We start from the raw sequence: 22,089 nt of genomic DNA, 5'->3' as shown, positions 1-22,089 counted from the left end.
GCCACTCATTAGGTTATCATTGTTTTTTTGGCTGATGAGTGAAGTAAATTGAGCAGAAACTTGCATATTTTACCAAGATTTGGCTGGTAGCTGGTGCTAATTTCCAACCTGGCTTGTGGTCCATTCAGAACGGATCTGCAGCACACTTTTGGACTGCAACCCACCAGTTGGAAATCACTGTTTCAGAGCATTAGAGTCCACGTAGGGAGGAGATTAGTGTGAATGGAACAGTCAACAAAACATCAATCTTAAACAACTGACAGCCAGCCTTGTAACCACAGTGTTTTTCTACCCTTAAAAAAGGACTTAATTCAATACAAACAAATGATGTTTCCCTAAACCTAACCAAATCTTAACCACAGTGTTATCACATTATAAAAAGGGATTTATTTTTCTACAGGTGATTTGTACAGTTTTGGAAAGCACAGAATGATGTTGTCCTGCCAGTGCGGCATCAGCTCAAAAAATACTATGTGATGTTGAAATTACATATATGAACTTTGGAGGAATAATTGACTTTCCCTTGCTGCTGGTAGAGATTGCATCTAATCTCTAATCTTATTAATTGTTTCTCATAACTGACATTTATGTCCTATTAGCTAGCTGACTAATGAGAAAAATTTAGTCCTGAAACAGTCAGGACCGTTGTACTATGGGTAAAGTGTACGCACCACAGTAATCCCACCATTTGCAACTATGTGATTATTCCCCCCCCCCCCTTTTTAAAAACAATTCATTTTGCAAGAGAGGGCTAAAATATAAATTTCAGATGAGTAAAAATTAAAATCCCCTCTTCTGCTTGCCCAAAAAGCATTTTTACAAAATGCAAAAATTAAATATACATTACTCTTCGTCTTCTCAGAAGGCGCTTCTACTCCTTAATAATTTTTGTACAGTCCCTAAGAGGACAATTACTCTGTGAGAACAAACAAGCTAAGAGACTAAGGAGCTGGAGCACCAGATATGCTCACTGGAGGTCATTTTTTTCAGATTGACTTTTTTTTTTCCTTTTCTTGCTTCTGCTTCCTTTGAGCTTTGTAGATTTTTACACATCTACTGGAAAAACAAGGCAAGATCCCTGCCTTATACCACTCCTTACCATATCTGTCAAAATACGAAAGTACCCCATGAATCATGCAGCAGCCTCAACAGCGTGAATAGTAACGGGAGCATATCTACAGTTGTATGTTCCTGTGGTCCTATGTTCCCCAGCTAAACATCCCCTTATTATGATTCATTAATGAGACCTTTCAAAGGGTTTTTTATGATCTCAGCAATGTTTTCCCCAGGTCAGATGTTCAAAGTATGTTTCCCTGGGTCAATATGTTGAAATCACCCACCTACAGCTCACAGCCTACTGATGTTTAACTCTTTGAAACCTACACCCTCAAATTTCAGAGCAAGATTGTTTTCTTAACTTTAGATATTGATATCTCCACAGTGGTTGGACAGATTTTTACCATTCAAACTGCATTTGAAACATCCATACCCCTCCTTCATTTGTCATTTGTACTGTGAAGCTAGCCCCTACTAGTCTATTACGTTATGTTAGTTTATATCAAGAGACATAACACCCTGGGAACATGGGGATTAGAGGTCAACCAGTATATCCTCCTGAGACCCGGTGTCCTCATATGAGGACATCCCATTCTGGGTTTACTTGACCTTATACTTCATTCTACTCAACTTAGACCTGTTGTCCTCATTCATGGATACTTTTTTGTGCCATCTAGTGGTAGTAACAGCACAGTACACTAATAAAAAAAAACCCCAAGATGGCAGCCATCTCTGCCAAGTCAGTCTGCGATCCCAACACAAAAGTGGACAAGGTACAAAACCTGATTAAATTCAATGGTTTAAACTTGTTTATTTATGATTAATAATGTTTGTAGTTTGATAGGGCAACATATTTGACCAATTTTAGCAACTGTAACAAGCTAATTAGGAAGTACTCATTTGAGGACATTGGGACTTAATTATCATTGACAGTGTTTAGTTTTTTTTATACTTATCAGCTCCTATAGATACCAAATAGCTATGAGAAATTAAAGAGTGGAACTTGTTTCCGAAACAGGTCTCTTTTGCTGAGTGAGTGCCTCTAGGTTAACTGTTTTTCATTTTAACATGTATTTACATTCATTTTTTGACTAGACTGCAACAGCCAGTCCAACACTGTAGCGCTATTAGTGCAAGAGCTAAAATCCATGACTGAGTGAATGCTGCCACTTCCTGTTTCACATTAAAAGTCCTCCAGTGTTTCACACACGATCCAGTCTATTACTAGGTTTTGACCAGCCTTGTTTTTTATGCATAATGAATCACGGAGAAAGTATTTTAAGTATTTTGAAAATGCAAAATGACCCCACTCTAAAGTACTGTGTAAAATACAACTAAGAGAAATAGTCTGCTGCTCATGTTTGATCATCATTTTGCATTGAAGCTCCACATGAAGTCAAGGTGATCACATTGTGTACCTGCAGCTAGGTCTCATTCTGTCCAACGATTACTGTCTTTCACCTGGGAGGCCGGTGTTTGCTTGCCATATAAACCCAAACCTAAAAAAATGTAACCACATGCATTTGTTGTACCGGCATAGTAGGTGTATTTGAAAGAGACTGTATGCATTGTACATTTAAAAAAGACAGTGCATTTAACAGGCTGAAGTTGACACGTCATCCCAGAACGTTAATGACAGACGCAGCTACGTCATATGTCGATTTGGAAAGTCCATGACTTGAAGTGGTGATATGTTACAAGGTTGGAGTGAGAATGTGTTGGTATCTGAGGATCTCAGGTTGACTTTAAGGGAAATAATAGCTCAAAAAATATAAATCACTCCCACCTAGAGTTTTTTCTAGTTTGATATTCAGTTCCAGGTCTCCATATTTATTAAGATATTCATTACTTTGAGTTTGATATTCAGCGATCCAGATGTATTTATATCTGTATGTATTACTTTGTCTTAGATGTAACAGTTTCTAATAATTGAAGTTGTAGCAGTAACTATTTCTAGTAGGGACGGTAACCTGCTGACCAACAGCTGGCCAGTAAAGAGTCCCCACAGAGGCTTTTAAGATGTGCTCAAGGACGTCTGTGAAAGAGTTTTTGAGATGTTTCCGCAAACTGAGATGGAGGAAAAAAAATTCTCCAAGGTACCGTTGTTGCTTCTTCATCCTCTCGTCTCTCTGTCCTCTGTCATGTTTCCACTAGTGCTACAAGTCATTACAGCCATGCAGTGTTGCTATTATGTTGGTCTATTAAATAAGTGAAGAGTGTGTGTGTCTGTCTTTCACATCTAATCGCACACCAGCCCACTTCCTCCATTAGAGATACAGTATGTCAAAGCCTTTGGGTATCTGTTTGTGAATCTGTGTGTGTGTGTTTGTGTGTGTGCGTGTGTTGTGCTGTTAAGAGTTTAGCCTCGAGTCCTGTCAAAACCTTGAGTTATCACACACAGAAGCTCATTTGCAGAGGACGCTTGACAACAAAAAAGACAAGACAAACAAGGCGTGGAACAGGAAAAGACGTTATACAGTACAACTGTTTGCTGTGTGTGTGTGTGTGTGTGTGTGTGAATCCTTTGTGTTTGTGTGAATCCTCTGTGTTCTGGCCTTATTTAGGCTCATTTACAGTAAACAGATGAGTTAGAAATTCTGTTTATCTGGTGTCAGGGGGGGTGGCGGGGGTAGTTGGAGACGTGGGAAAGACGGAGAGAAGAGGCAGAGCTGCTCCTTGCATACAATGATCTATTTATCAATTCCCCATCCTGTTTCTCTCCTCTCCACCCATTCTCTCCTCTCCTCCTCCTATTTCTCCTCCTCTCTTGACTGGCCTACTTGCTTATCCTCTTCAGAGCACTTTAAATTCAACTTAACAACACTTTTTTTTTGGCTGCTGCATTCGTTCCTCTCCTCTTTTCCCTTCATTTAATTTCTGTTCCATTGCTCATCTTTCCTGGTACAAATAAGATACAGTAGAGACAATTGGCTGCCTCTATCTCATTTCCGTTATTACTCCATCCCAACTTGTGTGTAAATGTGTTTGTGCGTGCAGTTTGTTTCAGAAGGAAGGAAAGAAAGAGGCAATGAGGACAATACAGAGGGCCGTAATAACCGTGGAGTTGTTGTTCTCGACAGCACACTGCTGCAATGCTTTAATTAATGTCTAAATATAGAGTCTTAAATAAATGCTTAGAGGCTGATTTGAAGAAATACATGCCAATTTCCTGTAGGCATATTGCTTAATTAAAAATGTTATTTTCTGAATTTAAGATTATGTCACTCCGTAGAATGGACCCAGAAACAGCAAGCGAGAGGGAGTGAGGAAGGAGAGGAGAGAATAAGAGTAGGGCGTCTCATCTAAAGTGTGAACTTTAGGAAATGTGTTTAAACAAGACTTAGAGTCTACAGTCAGCTCTGTGACGCAACACAAAGCCAAATGCTAACATGCTCACAGCAGGTGTAATGTTCACCATGTTTACCATCTTTGTTTAGCATGTTAGCATGCTATCATTTGCTATTTAGCACAACACAAAGCAGGGTCCTGCATGGGTCTAATTTTGAAGAGCCACTGCCAAACAGACACCACAACATGCAATAGCGCACCTGCTCCACCACACACACTTATGAACAATTAGTTCTGCAATTTGATCCAACCCGCAGACATGAGATCCGTGGTTTGACATGAACTTGCAAACTTTATAATCACATCTGTTCAAATAATTCAGTTAGGCAGCGTGTTTCATACATATGAAACTAAGATAATATATTCTGAAATGAAAGTAATTCAGTAAAAATATCAGATGGCATGCTGGTGTGGTGGTTAGCATTGTCGCCTCACAGCAAGGGGTCCATGTCATTGGTTCGACAGCCCATTGGTTCGACATCCCATTAGTCCGACTGTCCGCGGTGCTGAACAGCTCGCGGCGGGCGTATGGTGCGCTGCGACCGGTTTGAGGCGGAGCAGGCTCACAGCTTATGTGTTTGTCACTTTCTTTTTCATTTTAACCCACACCATGATCTTTTCCAGACCCTAACCAAGTGGTTTTTGTGCCTAAACCTAACCAGACCTTAACCACAGGGCATCATGATGATTTTGGAACGGACTTCGGAACAATGAGTTTGATGTGGTCGGAACAATGGGATGTCGAACCAATGGGCAGTTCCCACAGCAAGATGGTTCCTGGTTCAAACTCGGGGTGGGGGCTTCCAACCCCGCTATGGGAGAGCTCTTCTGTGTGGAGTTTTCATGTCCCCGTGTCAGCATGTTTTCTCCGGGTCCTGTCCAGGGTGTACCCTGCCTCTCGCCCTGTGTCAGCTGGGATAGGCTCCAGCTCCTGTCATCAGTTTGCAGCTATTTGGTCATTAAGTATGAGACAAACTTAAATTTTGACCTGATAATGATGCGGGCTTAAAGTTAATAGCTCACCATTTTTTAACCATTTATTCTGAGGATGGTATGAAGATTTGTACCAAATTTCATGGAAATCTATCAAGTAGCTTTGAAGACATTTCACTAAAACCCAAAAATGTTAATCTGTTGGTGGAGGAAGTGGGAAAGTCAGGGGAGAAGGAAAAATTCTCTGAAACCACAAATGTCTGAACAAAATTTCATGACCGTCCATTCAGTAGCTGCTGAGATATTTGTCTGGACCCAATGTTGGACCAACAGACGGACTGGCAGATCCCATTAAAAAAATAAGAACAAAACAAACCAAAGCGATACATTTCTCAACACTTGCGAATTCCCTGCCTCATCTGTGGCTCTGTTGTTTTTAGCTAATGTTTCTCAAACTGCAGTAAACAGTGCGTTTGCCTGGGACTATTTTCTGCTGCAGATTAAAACACATTTGGTGTGCGTGTGGGTATTTACAGCAGCAGGATGGTGTATGGGAGCTTGATAACGGAGCGTTGCCATTTAGTTTAACTTAATTCACACAGCCAGACATTGTGCTCATGGTAGCTGATTGCTTGTTTGGGTGGATGGCATTTTGTTTTGTCTCTCCCTCAACCAGACACTGTTTTTGTGGGCATTTTTCTGTCCCTGTTTTGTGTTGATGCAGCTCTGTAGCTATGCTGGAAGATGACATCAACATTCGTAGTCCTGCCAACAAAGCTCTGATTTGGTCGATTCTTTCTCCAACTGGAGGAAACAACAGTCAATGGGCACAACACCAGACCTACTGTGTATGGGAGGCTGAGCGCTGAGGCTGTGGGCAGCTATTCAGAAGTCTGGAATCGGGCTAGGTGTGTGCGTGTGACATCGACCATAGCGGCCATGTTCATAGTAATGAAGGAACATGTCACCCAGTGCAACAGTGACATGTTTTTAATAGTTCTGGGGCAACAGTGGAGCTCTGTGGCACAGGGGAATAAGATATATCAGGCTTCAGATACACAGACAATACTTGTTAGTGGGATCAAGTCATTATTGGTTTTGGTGTTTTCATGGGATTTGTGACAATAAAGAAATATAGAATATCAAAAGAGACATTTAATGTGAGAGAGAGGAAGGGAGTGTTGTGTCTGTGTGTTGTGATGATTCGTAGAGTTGTTCTGATCACCATTTGATCCTCTTGCATCAGTGTGTGTGTGTTTGAAAGAGAGGAAGAGAGAGACATGACCAATCTGTGTCTCCGCATTTTATGCCAGAATTGTACATCCTTCCCACAGTGGGTTTTGTTTTTGTGGGTACAAACACTAATCAGAGCAGGAAAACCCAGTAGGGGGCAGGTAGGGAGATGGGGAGAGAGACCGAAAGACAGAGAGTGGGTGGGTGGGTGGAATCATTACTGTGTGTGCTGTTTGTGTTTTTCAGAGAGAGGAGAGGGAGAGGAGGGGGGAGATTACACTGAAGGGATAACTCAAAGCTGATTGAAGGCCATGGCGGGGCCGGAGCATGTGACTGGCTCATGTTGATATTATGGTGTCTTCAAGATCATAGTTCATTTCTCTCTAACACCGTTCAATCAGCAAAGCTGCTAAAAACTTCTGTGTTCAAGTGTATATTTAGCCACCCTGCACTGCTGCCTTCAGCCTGCATTTACACCAACATTTCAAATTCTCCACGCTGGAGAATAAAAATGCTGGATTGAGGCACTTAAAGTGATTTTTAGAATCTGTGTTTATCTGTTCATTTTAACACAAACCATGTTTTTTCTCCCTGACCTCAACCAAGAACAGTGTTTTGGAACGAACTTTGTCCACTTGGACTTTTGCTTTGTTATAGCTGCGTTTTTTTCAGTGCTGTTTTCTTCGTAGCTTCTTTATGGATGCGTGTTACCTATGTTCTGACATTGTCACCTGTACACTGTTATTGGCTGGGGGGCTACTAGCCTGTGTAACAGAGTTTGTATTGTATGTAGCTCCACTTGCTATTAATGCTATAATGTGATAGTCATGCACTTATGTAGTTATGTGGTTATACCTGTGTAGGGCGCCCTCTCTCAGAGGTAGTAGGTAAATGCCACTGCAGGCATTAAAATATTGCCAGTTCGTGAGAGACGTGCCCGAGGTGAGCTGTCGAGGGCGGCACTGTGTACAGATATCGTGTATTAATGTCTGTATGTCCACCATATGAACATATATGCACTGTGAGTTATGAAAATGTAACTGCGAAGAGTTACAAGTGGGTGGCTGTACTTTTTAAATGATGAAATGTCCAAATAACGGCGTAATGCCCTTTATGAAATAGCTAGCTGGCCTCTGTGCTAAAATAACATGCTGTTCGTTTGTAGCGTGCTGTGTGTGAGCTGCCTGTATGACTGACCAGAACATATTCTGTTCCTATCAGGTACATATTTTTGTATTGTTGTAATTGTACTAATAAACAGTAAACACCAATACAGGTGTTAAAGTCATCGGCAGTTCATGAGAAACATGCCCAAGCGTGCTGTGTGTGCCTGTAATGAGCCAACTGTATGACTGACCAGAACATATTCTGTTCCTGTTCAGAGACTAAATGGCGGTGTAAAAAAGGACGACGAGCCTCCTCATTATTTTTATTAGAAATGGATGTATTGTATCCTGCAAAAATGTATGGATGCATCCTACATTTGTATAGCGCCTTACTAGTCATCCGACCACTCAAAGTGCTTTTTATACTGAGTCACATACACCCATTCATACACTGGCTACCATACAAGGTGCCACCTGCTACTCAGGTTTTAACTCACTCACACACCAATGGAAGCATGATCTGGAGCAATTTGGGGTTCAGTATCTTGCTCAAGGATACTTCGACATGCAGACTGGGGGAGCCGGGGGTCGAACCGCTGATCTTCCAAATGGTGAATGACCCGCTCTACCTCTGAGCCACACAACACAGACCTCCTGGAGGGACTAAAATATGCTGTACAAGTTTAAGGTTGTTATTAGCTGCTCTGGTCAGTTACAGAGAAGCAGCCAAAGTGCTAGCAGCTGTGTTTTGGTACAGAGATGCCCACAAATACTAAATTCATTGCTTTATGATAATATAGTTCAGTTTCGCATGTGTTAGGTTTGTCCTTGTCCCCTCATTGCACTTTTTATACAGTGTTAATGCTACACTACATCATGGTTCAATAATACTGGCGAATCTCAGCTGCTGTCTGTGAGGTGCACACAGTGAATACCATTGTGTAGCCTAAAGGTAGAGTCACTCACCTGCAAAAATGAGCTTTTCCACTGGATGCAATCGAAGCTTCTACGACAAAAGAATACAAGATTTCCTGTCTTTGTGCAATTTCCTGGCAGACCCAAAGGTTCACCTTTGTTCAACCCCACAAATTTGCAAAGTCAGCCAAAACAAACACTGATGCACTGTGTTTTGAAATGTAGAAAACTGCAGCATGCTGTACTTACAGTTCGTGATCACTGTGCTCAATATTTATACATTACAAAATCAAACCAAAATCACTGATATCACAGCCCTTATGGGGTCTTTGGAGCAATATTGTGGAGCAGTATTGTGGAGCAGTTTTAGTGGACATAGGCACCTCATTATCTGTGTGCATTCATTATGAAATTATCTGTCTCTGTATTCAGATAGAGCACCTCATACAGAACTTTTCATCTCTCTGCCCTGCTCATTTTCATTTTTAGTTTTGTGAGCTGTCTAAGTCCCACCACTACAGAATCCAATTTAAATCAATGTTATATAAACAAACAAACATCAAACAAATAAAATAAATTTGCTTAAAAAAATAAATCCTAAAATAAATATGTATGGAAATAAATATATAAAATATATATAATTAAATATAAATATTTAAATGAGTCAAAATAGTTACAATAAATAAATAAATGGGTTTTTATTGTTGAATATGGATGATTTTTAAATTACTACTTTTATTTATCTCAGGGGACTTTTATTTTTCTAATGCCACACACACGTACTTCCCATCACTTAGTTTAAATAGCCATGAAATACTTATTAGGGTGTTAATGGGCGCTATGTCAAAAGTCCTCGAACCCTATGAATGATACATACAGTATTTTTCTTTCATTATTTTGACTAGGTTTCTTAAATGGAGGAAATTACCACATACCACTTAAAAACTACAGGTTCAAAGCTTTATCTTGATGTATAATTTGCATGCGTTTGAATGAAACCCGGCTGTCACATCAGGCTTTTGTCTCGCTACTCCAGCACATGATGTCTCCTCCTCATCGCCGGGAAAGGTCATCTTTCAGCCTGCTGCCTGCTGTGCACTGATTTGGTGAGGGCGGCTATATCACTTTTCAATAATGTGTAGTAAATGAAACAACCAGTTAGTGAAGTCAGAGTCCTGTGTTGCAAACAGAATGGGCATTTCTATCATTGTGGTCATCTTCAATGATATTGTAGCAACGGCCCACATTTACCATCATGCCTAGTGCTGGACTAGTATGTGCTACCAAACTACTATTAGAGTAGTTTAAGTTTTATGTTCCAAAAAGCAAACGTGTAATGTGTCTGTTCAGACCATGGGGGTTTATGTTGGTAATTGTCATTTTTGTGCTGGTTTATAGTCGTAACTGTTAGTGAGGTGGCTGCTGCATTTCTTCGCTCCGGCTGTATTTTCCAGCAGTGTTTAGCAGGTCTTGTCTCCTGTGTTGAGTCTCATCAAAGGCTTGACATTGCAGACTGTTACTTCCCGTTTCCTTGTATGTGCTGCTTGTCACAATATGAATTGATCTGAAGAAAGTGACATATCAATCATGGCATCTTTTCTCCCCCTGTATAATGACGAACAACTTCGGGTAGGATACGTTTGTTTACGCCGCATAATTTGTTCTTTTTAGAACAGCTGTACCTCGTATTGAGATATGGGTACATCCCTAGTTGGACAGAAGGCTAATGTGACCATACCTCAATGCAAAGTAGGTTAAAGTTGTCAGGGCAGGGATAATGTGATCTAAACAAGCCACTTGGATTTATCATAGTTTAGATTTCACTGAGGACAGAGATACATGGATGGATAAACTAAGATTTAGCCTGTTCAACAATGTTTTTTTGACTAAAATGTCTCATAAACACCTGGTAAATAAACACACATACTTTTATAGTGCTCTGTTATGCCTCTGAGGTGAACGAAGAATCCAAAACAGGCAACATTCTTCATGAATTAGGGTGAAAGTGTGTGTAAGAACAGAACTGTTTCAAAACATAAATTCTAACAAAGCTCTGCTTGTTCGTTCTACCGAGAGTTCAAACACATGCGCGTGCTACATGTGAAACTGTTGATGCAAAGTGTTTTAAATAATAAAGTTTTAGCGAAAACACGTGTTAAAGTACTGAGACTACGGCTGGATAAATGGATTATACTGCACAATCTGTGTGAGACTTTGTAAACAGATGTTTTGATATAGTTTTGCTGTTGTTAAATGCACCCCCCTCTTTGCTTCAATTCATCAAGAATTTTCTCTGTTTTTGGATTCTTCGTTCACTGTGTTGTGTTCATGAATTCAGTGTAACATGGGGTGAGAAACTGATAGACAAATGGGCATTTGGGGGACAAAGCGTTCCTTTAAATGACCCTTTTTAACTTTCAGATTTCAGATTTATCTCCTGTCTGCAGAGTTCTTGTAACTGTTTTGTGCTTAGACATTTAAAAAACTCCAGAGCACAAATTTGTATATTTTCCCTTGAGACTTCCCAGGCTCTGAAAATCATAAATAAACAATGTCAATAAATAATCCTGACATGATGACACCTCAAATAAATCCTCCGTGGGGAGGGGGGGGGGCTTACTGCTGAAATAACCTGGGAAAAGGGTGAACGTGACACACCAAAACAGTTTATTTATGGTGCTGCTGTGTATGTGTGTGTGTGTGTGTGTGTGTGTGTGTTTGGGAAGGTCCCAACAGCATGAGCTACTGCAGCTATAAGGTTCCTTCTGTTTTGTGAAAGGAGGGGGTTGAGATAGCGAGAAAAATAGAGAAAGGGGAGCGGGGTGACAGAGGGAGAGGTTGGTGTGTTTTCAGCTGATCCACTTCCTCCCTGATGTTGGCTCTCATTTGTCTTGGCTGGAAACTGAGTACAAGGCTGGAATACTGATGACTGTTACTCCGCACCCCCCCTCCTCCATCTCCTCCTCTCTTTCTACCTCTCTCTCATCTTCACCCCCTCCACTTATCCTCTCTACACATACTCTACATTCTGTCTGCTCAACTGATTTCCTGCCTCCTGTCTCTCTCCCCTTTTTACCCTCCTCATCTCGGCTCTCTCCCGATGCAGCTGCACTTCGCCGACCCAAATTTTCCTTCCACCCCTCCTCTCCCCTCCTTCTATCCATCTCTCTATCTGACCTCGCTCTACCTCTCCCGCTGCTCAGTCTATCACTTACCGGCTACATTATCCAGCTCCATTCCTCCTCCCTATTGCCTTCTTTCGCCCTGCGTTCCTACCCAATTTCTTCTCTCATCTTGCCTTCAGCATCGCCCCCCCACTTCGTGCTTGTCTTTTCTGCTTTGGCTTTCTGCTTTCTCTCATCTAGCATCAGCCTCCTGTCCTCCTCGTTCGGTCTGCCTCCTGTCAGCTTTCTTTCTGTTTCTCTTTCTTCCTCTCCATCTCTTTCTGGCTTGTGTGAATTAGTTCCAGGTCTATGTGGGTCATGGGGGTGATGAGTCGTGAAATCAGAGGTGTGTATATGTGTGTGTTTCTGTAACAGGGAGCAAGGGAGAGTGGCCGAGGAAGACAGGAGAAAAAGTTACAGCGAGAGAGGAAAAAAGAAGACTGTTGAGGTGAGGTCCAGCCTTGGTCTTGAGAAATGAAGTGCAATGAGTACCATGTCTTCAAATGTGAACCTGCATTCTGGGCAAAGTGTACCCCTACCATCCTTCTACACCTGCACTGTAGTTTGGGACTGAGCTAGTGTGGATTGCAGGACTTGGTATCCTTCCTTGAACTAAATGCTCTTATCTTTTTAGTAGTTTATCACTAAGCTTTGTCTTAACACAAGGTACAAATAGCCCAGTTTATAGCAGGAACTGTCTTCTCCAGAAAAGCAGTTGTTTGTTATGAACGCCTAAAAAGTTGACATTGATATCAAATTATATTTCAGGTTATTGTGCCATTTTATCCGCATTCAAAGATTCTGTTGAGGTTTTCAAAAGAAGCTTTGAATGTCTGCTGTTATATTTTATGATGTCATCACCCTAATAATAAAAAAAAATCCTTAAACAAAACCCTCAATTTGAATAAAGTGATTCATCAGATTAAATGAGTTACTCTTCTCTGTTTGTTAAACCATCTTTCTTTAATGCATTCATTCATTTGTGTAATCGCTTATCCTGTTAGGGGTTGTGGGGGGGCTGGAGCCTATCCCAGCTGACATTTGGCGAGAGGCAGAGTACACCCTGGACAGGTCGCCAGACTATCACAGGGCTGACACATAGAGACAGTAAACCATTCACACTCACATTCACACCTACGGACAATTTAGAGTCACCAATTAACCTGCATGTCTTTGGACTGTGGGAGGAAGCTGGAGCACACAGAGTAAACCTTCGTTGACACTGAACATGCACACTCCCACACTCTGGGTTCGAACCAGGAACCCTCTTGCACCACCATGCCGCCCTCTTTCTTCAATAAATAAATTTAATTTGCAGGTGCTGCCTCCCTTTGTGTGCAGAAAGCAGTAGAGTCTTTTGACTGCAGCAGAATATTTTTTAGATAAAACCATGTTGTAAATTTTGGAAATAATTGCATCTTTTTTTCATGATTTTCACTGTTAGATTGCTCTGGAGTTAGTTGAAATGTTTGTATCACACAAGTCAGAAATAATTCCCACGCAGCCTCCACTGGAATCTAATTCTACAATAATACTGATAGCAGGAGTGTAGCCTAATCTTTATCTGCATCTGTGCAAAAATAACTTAGGAATTAGAATTTGAATGTCAATTTTATGAATCAAACATTGAAGTCTCAAACTATTTGGTACAGCCCTAAGATGTAGTTAATTAACCCAATTCTTATTTAACAAAACCCACCAAGATCTCAAAGAGCCTTTTCCTGTTCAGACTAGATGATGTATGACTTTTTTTGGACCCCTGTGACTTTGATCACAACTCTTTGAAAATAATTTTAGTTATTCAAGTCTAAATTAGACATTTTGAACTCTAAAAATTTAAAACTTCAATATTTTCCCCTATTTGATTACATTATTATCATTTAACCAACTTAATGCACTTTGTGTGTGTGAGTGTGTGTGTGTGTACTTGCACATGTGACACAGTGAGGACCAAAAAAACGTATTTTAGCAACAGAGTGAGGACATTTTTCAAAGTGAGGTCTGTTACCCAGTCTTCACTTTTTCAAAGGTCTATTTGAGGGTTGAGACTTAGTTTTAGGGGCCAGGTTAGAATTAGGTTTAGGTTAGGCATTTAGTTGTGATGGTTAAGGTTAGGGTAAGGGGCTGGGGAATGCATTATGTCAATGAGGGTCCTCACAAAGATAGAAGTACAAGAATGTGTGTGGGTGTGTTTTAAAGTTTTGCACATTATTCACATGTGATTTTGTCTTTTTATTGAGCCACCAGGAAGGCTTTAATCTTAATCTGTCTAATAATCCAGTTTGCATACTGAATTCAACCCAGCCACCTGATTTATTGTCATTTATGCTTTAGCTATTACTGTGTGTTCTGCCTATGGTTTCCTTGAGAGAGGCAGCGGTGGAGTAAGTATAGGGATCTTTTCCTTTTTTTTTTAAGTATAAGAGGAAATAGGACAATGTAAAACACTCCATTACAAGTAACAGTCTTGCACTTAAATTTATATTTATGTTAAAGTACACAAAATTAGCAGCAAAAATCAATATCTATCAATCAATCAATCAATCCATCAATCCATCAATATTAAAGGTAATCATTATGCAAAGTGTGTATGCACAACAATGCATTATTTTCACAAACTTATCATTTGTTTTACATGTAAAATCCAGATCTGAAAAGTAACTCTCACTACAGTTATAAAATGAATCTAGTGGAATAAAAAGTATAATATTTTCATTTTTAAATGGAGTTAGTGGAGTTATAGTATAAAATATCAGAAAATGTATCTCAAAATTATACTTAAATTCAGTATTCAACTAAATATACTTACTTACATTCCACCACTTGATATCCGATGTCATACCATAGGTTACTGTTACATATAAAATCCTCTCTGTGATTTCACAGTACTGAAGGTATTTATGGAGGTCACTGGGGTCGACTTGAGAAGCCTTATCCATATTTATATTGACAAGCCAGAGGCATGAATAACACAGGCACATTGAGGGCACACACATAAACTTATGTAAGCTATGCTCACTGACAAATACACAGAGGTCATTTGCTCAAACACCTTAAAATGACTAGTGTTTATGCTCAGTGGTGCAGCAGGAAGTGGTGTCATGCTATTTTATTTTATGCAGCATTTTCTTTAAAGCATGACCACAGCCTTTCCCTAACCTTTACCATGATGTTATGATGTGGTTGCCTTCCCATATGGGCTGTGTTGGAGAGCACTGAAACAACCTATTTTGCCATTTAGATGGTATGAAAACTTGTTGCATTATTAGACCATTCTTACATAATTATTTTGTGGTCAAAGAACACAGTCCTCATATGATGCATGCTTGTGTTGGATCAAGGTCCTTCAAAGCAAACTGTAAGGATGATGATAATAAATACTTCACTCTGAATAAGTACAAACAGTTCGTCAATTCTAAAGGAACTATAAACCTTACATAACCTCAACCTGTTAATGTTAGAATGGAAATTGTTTAGAAGTTTTTTGCTTTAATTTATCATTGTGAGGTAAATGTTGAATGCACAATGTAATGGCTATAGAAAAGAAGACCGTCTGCGTTTAGATTGTCCCCTGTAAGCCTTGCTTTCACTATGCAAATCTGTCTGCCATTGGGTATGATCGCAAAGGAAGGCTCTGAAAGGAAGTGTGATAATCACAGCGCAACCAAAATAGGATGAGGATAGTGGTTTCGTTTTTGCTGGTAGCTATCAGTTGCCATACCAAGTTATCAAAGAGTTTCAATGTAAGTTTCTTGCAGTTTCTATCCCCAGTAGCAGAAATGGGGGACAGTAGAAAAATGGAAGTAACTGTGGAAACCGTTGCTAGGCTCTGAAGAAAACGGGAAGTTATCCAGTCCTCTTTATGACAGTAGTGCAAACAATAATACAGCTTGGAAACGCTGGGGCAGGAAAAGTTCATAGGATTCTGTTTCAACTTTTTATTACATACCAAATCTGATAATAACTCTGTTCACAGATGCCTTTATAACAAAAACATTTAAACTATTACATAAGAACTTTTTTGTTTAAGATCCTAATTTTTTAAAAGTCAAATATGTAAATAGAATCTGTATGTTTCTACAGAGTGAGCTGTTTCTCTCCAACGTACTGTGAGGTTTATTCTGAATTTAAAAGGAAAGTGCATGGTGCAGTATTAGGGATGGGTACCGAGTTCGGTACTTTTATTGGTACCGACTGAATTCGGCCGGTAATCCCGAGTATCGATTCACGTAAAATCAAACGGTACCACATTTCGGTACCTGAACGCATCCTCGGGACTTTGAGAGTGGAGGAGTGACGTTTTCGCTGCCTATCGTGAACGCAGCATTGTATGCACGAGAGCGTGATCACGTCAGTAGCAACTATCAACAAAGCAGCATGGCTGAGAGAAAGAGGTCGAAGGTGTGGCTCCATATCTCAAAGTTTGATGCAGACTACGCTCGCTGCAATATTTGCGATGCAAAATGCAAGGCCAGCTATGGAAATACCTTAAACCTGAGGAAGCACCTGGTAAAGCACAACGTGTTTTTAAAGGCTGACGACTGCACAGTATTTGATAGCCTGAAAGTTAAAGCTACTTCTCCCGGCGTTAGCACACCTGCAGCTAGCGGCTCGTTGTCATCTGCAGCCAGCATCGGGGCAGAAGAAGTGGGATTAACGTTCGATGATGACGACGGTGATTAAGCGGGGCATCAGCTACATCGGTTCCAGGTAATTAATAAGCTTAGTGTTTAAGATGATTGGGCTTTGTTCTGGTCATTCTAACGTTAGCTTCGCATTTTAACTTGCCTTAGTTATCATTATTAGCTCGGTTCCTCGTATTCTGTAACTTTAACGTTACACTCCCCCACACACATTTTTCCCAGAGGGGAAAGAGGAGGAATAGGAGGTAGTAGGAGTGGGTTCATTTTGTGCAATAAAAAGAACTGCTGCATAGTCAATTATATAGGCTACCTTTTGATATTATGTTACAAACAGTGTTAGATGTTGTTTTATCCTGTTTGATATTGAGAAACAAATGTTAGTTTTGACAAAAAAAAAATCTAAATGAAATATCCTTTGTTACCACACATACATGCAAAAAAGTACCGAAAACAGGTACTGTTGCTTACCGGTACCGATTCCCAGGTACCGGGTATCGGTACCGTATCGGTTCAAATGTGAAAGGTACCCATCCCTATGCAGTATATATATTGGTATTTCTTAAAAATCTGTCTTTATGGCCATTTCATATTGAGGACAATGGGAAGTGAAATGCATTTTATCCTCAATGTCACCTAAATTGCCTCCTTTCCACAGTCTGTGCTCCCTTAGTGACCGTTTTTTTTTTTTTTTAAATGCCTCGCTCTCTGTCTTTCTGTCTCTCTCACTGTTCAATAAAAAAAGACATGATTTATGAAATATGTCATCAGTGTTAGCACAAAGGTACAGAGGAACAGAGCATCTCACCCCACACTGAGTGACTTCAATTTATCACTTGATGACCAGGGAACTGTGGTATTGGACCATAAAAGGAGCATTGTTTGTTGTTTGTTTCTATTCATTTGAGCTTTTGTGGTGTAAACTGATCGGTTGATTGATTCCTTCATGGACTGATTGATTGACTGAGTATGACTTGGCTGCCAGCTTCTCCTTTTTAAAACTCCCTGTCACCAGCAGGCTGTTTGTGTGAAGCAAACTCAACAAAACAAAACAAAGTTTGCCTTCAACATGACGTTAACTATTCGAGGAGAGCTTTTCACTTCACCCAGGATGATCTGTTGTCGCTCTGATGATGTTTGTCAGCAAGCTGTCTCTCAGCCTCTCTCTCTGAGTCGTCTTCCCTTCTCATTTCTCTGCACTGGCGCGAGGCAAAGAGCAGCCATAAGGTTGTCTCTCTCAGAGCTCATTTTTACAATCTCTGAATTTAATGAGCATCTGCAGCAGAGCAGTCGATGGTTTGCTGATGAGCAAGAACTCGTTTGTTTTGATCATTCGCTATCTGGAGGACTTCAAAGTTTGAAATCTCAATAGATTTTCTATGGGATGGAGTGGCAGGAGATCTCCACATTAAAGATGAAGAAAGACACATCCTGAAATGTCAAATCAAAGTGATAGTCACAGAAAGTAAGACCCTAATTTTGCATGAATGAAGTCATAAAGGCCAAGAGGTCATGACGAACCGTGGGCGTTGACTCATTGAAGTCTGGTAAACTTGCTTCAGTTGACTCATGCAATAAGTCTGTTGCTGTCAGTGAAACTTTTCTTTTTGAGCCAGTTTTCTTTTTGTAAGGAATGCGCTGTAGGAGGCTCTTCTTGCGGTTGCATGGCACAGATTTTTTTTTTAAGATCTACTCTACAGTAAGAAAAGTTATTAAGCATCCCAGCTGGATTAAAGAAAGCTTTGACTGATGACTGAAGCTTTTTTTATTTGGTTTCCCCGCATGTCATTAAACCTACGTAAAAGCTGGAACAGAAAATTAGACAAACAGGAAGTAAATGACAACTCTGGATTGTAATGCTGTTACATTTATTAGCAATGGTTGGCTAACAACACATAAAGCTAACACAAAATCTTTAAAGCTAAAGCTAACACAAAATCATTAAACATACCTTGTTACCATTATTGACTGTGTCTGAACCCAAATAAAACTCTGTCAGTTCAACATTATTTATATCTGAGTTACCATACTGTCACTTTTTTTGTTTTTTACATCCAACTAAGATCCTTTCAAAATGAGGTATTTCTGCATTTAAAGGAAATAACAATATAAAAACCATACACAACATATACTTTAAGGGATACTGATTTTCAATAAGCTCTGTGTCACCGCAGTGTTTGCAGATGAATTGTGTTTGGTTTCCCACTGTGCCGCCAGCTCTGAGCTCCCCACCTGTCCACCAGCCAATGTCCACCGAATGACACGAAACCATAGACTGTATAAAAATGGACAACACATCTCCACTTCCTCCCACTGTATAGCAATAAAGCCAAAATTTTACAGATACGGCAGCTGCCATCTTGTGCTGGTGACCTTATGTGGAGCCAGAGGGTGCTTCTCAAACTCAAGTAAGGATCCTTAAACGGCTGAATTTCAAAGAGGCTACATTATCAAATCCTGCCAAAGGATTGTTTCAATATCAAGGATCCTTCAAATTCTACCCAGGACTGAGTCCTTCCTTCAGAGAATGTTCAAGGATGCATGTGTGTATCCTCACTAGGCAGGAAGTACCCACAATTCTTTGTGCACGATTTGCCAGAATTAAAGGCAGGGCCTCTTCAATGACGAACACCTGGGCACTAGCTAGCCTGTTCCAATGTGTGTTCACCGAATGCTAGGAAGGAGTCTTGCATGGCCTCTGTAGGACTCGACTTGGAATTACCCGTCCTACCAAGGAGACATCCTTGGCTTTGAGAAGTTCTGCGCGGTAGTGATATCCATGATATCAAGTTTCTGCCCAAACACCTATCTGACTAATTGCAAGCAGCGCCATTGATTCGGAGCAAACCAACTGACACACAGTTGTCAATCATGATGTCATGAGGATGCCCCTTTTTTTATTGCATCAGGGATTATGACCTATATTGAAGCCAGCCACTAGGGGGTAGTCGAGAAGTTTCAGCTTGGGAGCTGTCATGTCATCCATCTTTGTTATGCAGTCTATGCATGGAACATGTCAATGTTAGGCAAAAAAATGGATGTCACCGCAGACATTTGCTCATTGTACGAGCAGGGAATTATGAGCACTGGTGGTATGAGGGGAAGCAAAACACCATTCATCTGCACACACTGCACACATTACCCACACCGAGGTAACACAGAGCTGGTTAAAGTTTCCCTTTAAGACCACACAGACATGTTGAATACCAGCATTACTGGCGCTTGTTTATTTTTGAATAATTTATTTCCAATTTCACTCTTCAGATTTTACATTTTCAGTCCTACTTCAGTTGCACTTTTCCTGAATTCCTTATATGTGCATTTTAAAAACAGTTTTCATTAAGCTGTTAAACCTGTTGGAGTGTGTTTGTAGTGGCTGTTTGGTGAGTAAAGTCCTAAAAAATGTCATTTTGTTTGCTGTTTGTCAATTAGGCTTGACAAATTCATTATGAGAGGAGTCTCATTTCTCCCACAGAGCTGAAAAATTCAAGACTAAAACAGGAAAAAGGCCAGATAATGAATCTGACCTCTTTTCTGTTTTTCACATGATTTTAGCAGAGGTAAACATTTTGTTTTCAATTTAGCTTTCAGGTTGTTGTTTTTTTGGGGGATAAGTACAGCATTCATTTTTGGTTCAGTAAAGTAATTTATCTTTACTCCAAGGTGAGACTTTGCTTTAATTTGATTAAAGCCACTTTCTGTCAAAAATAAACCAAAAAGACCATTTTCCTCTTACCTTGAGTGCCATTGATGAATCCTAGTAGTTTTTCTGTGACTCACTGACATTTAAGGACACAGACTGTAGCTCTGTGGCTTCTGAGGAGGCTCAAAGCAGCACAAAAGTACCTTTGAAAGGCACATTTTCAACACTGACGTGTCTTTCCGAAGATAAAGGCACTGGTATTTGTGATAGACTTTGTTGGAAACAGTTTCTTATTTCTATAAAGACAGTGTTGTTCACAAATATGTCAGGCATATGTTGTTTTGGGTTAACTATGCCTTTAACTAATGATGTTGGCCTGTACATAATGTAGCTGCCGAGCCTTGTGTCTTTATAAATAACAATCCTCTGTAGTGTCATTCATCTACATCTACTCCTCAATTCTCTTTGAGATCTCTCGACTACTTTTCTCCCCCTCCACACACACATACACTAACCCACATCCCTCTCCCCCTCCCTCGGCTCCCATCTCTGTAATTCAGATTATTTTAATTCATATTTCATCCTTCGCTGTTTTATTCCAACTTGATCTATTATTCACGGCCTGCCTTAAAAATGTAACAGTGCGAAGGTCACTGATCCGTGCTTGGTCCTTACTGGCTCATACAAGATACCATGTGCACACACACAAACACATACATACACAAATACATCAATGCATGTAGAAATACACAGAAATTATGCATGAGGCATGAGACGAAGGTTTTACCAGAGTTGCCATGTGCATGACAAGCGAGCGAGAGAGAACAAAGGAAAATGTATTTCTGGACTTTTACCACAAAAACTCAATTCTATGTAGCCCTTAAGAGACGATGCCAAGTAGCAGATTACCTGGGCAGAAACACAATCTAAATATAGACTAAATGACCACAACTTGGCCACTGAGACTGGTGGACAAAGACAAACCTGGCAACTCAGGCGTAGCAAACAGGGTTCGGTCTGCTAGAAGGTACCAGAGCCCTACTGTAAAGACACAGGTACAAAGTTGTTCACCAAAATAAAACTCAGATATGTCAGATATTAAAATATGTCAGAGAGTGTCACAGCAAGAACATTTTTATTTTATCCACCTTTCCCTGTTGGTCCTCACTTATAATTACATCATATTTTTTCTTAATAATTAGCTTTCAAGTGTTTGTTTTTACTTCCATTATAGTGTTCTATGTAGTATAATGATGTAGTTGTATAATATAATGGTATAATTTATATAGCATAGCTCTGTAGTCTTTTTTTCTTCCATACTGAATTATTTTTTCCAGCGATACCTTAATTAACATTTTCAATTTACAAACAATGAGAGGGCAAAATATTCACATCCAGTATGAGGGACAGTAACAGGGTCAAATAAGTTAAGCCCCTTTCCCACTGGACAACAACACCACAAACACACACTGACATCTGGCTTTTGTATTTAATGGGAAAGGTTACAATCAGCATCCAATAACAGGACAAATGACTCTGCAGTAGTCACAGGCATTTGTTGGCTTCGCCTCTGATTGGCTTCGATTTGCAGTGATTTGAAATATGGCATCTAGCTTACTGTATTTTGGCCCCTTTTTGGCATTATACAGTGACGCAGTTTAAGCAGCACTTGAACTTTGTTCCAATTTTTTTTGTCACCAAGTTTGAGAGAGAGACTGAACAAGTAGCATATATATATATATATATATATATATATATATAAAAAGTAACCATTGTAATATTTTCACTGGCCTCCGTGCTGCTCTCTACCATTGACTAACCCTGTTTCCAGTATGTTTGTGACATGAAATGTAACACACCCTAAAAATGAAAAAAAAAAAGGCATATAGAGTGTGCCAGGGCTGACGTCAAAACCCGGAAGTTTAGCATCGCGCTGGTTCCCGGAAAAGAAAGTGAGTGTGATTTTTGCATTGCGTTTTGGATTATGTCAGAAAATAAGCTCTGTGGCTAACACAAGTTTATGATACTTACAGGTTTTGTTCAGCGAGATA

At 40.0% G+C, this 22,089-nt stretch overlaps 1 protein-coding gene across 2 annotated transcripts in view; it reads left to right on the top strand.

Annotated features, from left to right (window-relative positions):
- The window catches only part of elfn1b (extracellular leucine-rich repeat and fibronectin type III domain containing 1b), a 168,597-nt gene that overhangs the window by 67,863 nt on the left and 78,645 nt on the right, over nucleotides 1-22,089 (top strand). Inside the window, exon 2 of one of the 2 annotated variants that reach the window (XM_050045502.1) lies at nucleotides 12,131-12,203. The exons of the other annotated variant lie outside the window; for it this stretch is intronic. The gene's annotated coding sequence lies outside the window, so the exon portion shown is untranslated. The remainder of the gene's footprint in view (nucleotides 1-12,130; nucleotides 12,204-22,089) is intronic. 2 annotated transcript variants of the gene reach the window in all.

The sequence above is a fragment of the Epinephelus moara genome, chromosome 5, assembly GCF_006386435.1.
Source record: "Epinephelus moara isolate mb chromosome 5, YSFRI_EMoa_1.0, whole genome shotgun sequence".
NCBI lineage: Eukaryota > Metazoa > Chordata > Actinopteri > Perciformes > Serranidae > Epinephelus > Epinephelus moara.
The sequence above is the reverse complement of the archived record's forward strand: the minus strand, read 5'-3'. Positions and strand labels throughout refer to the sequence as shown.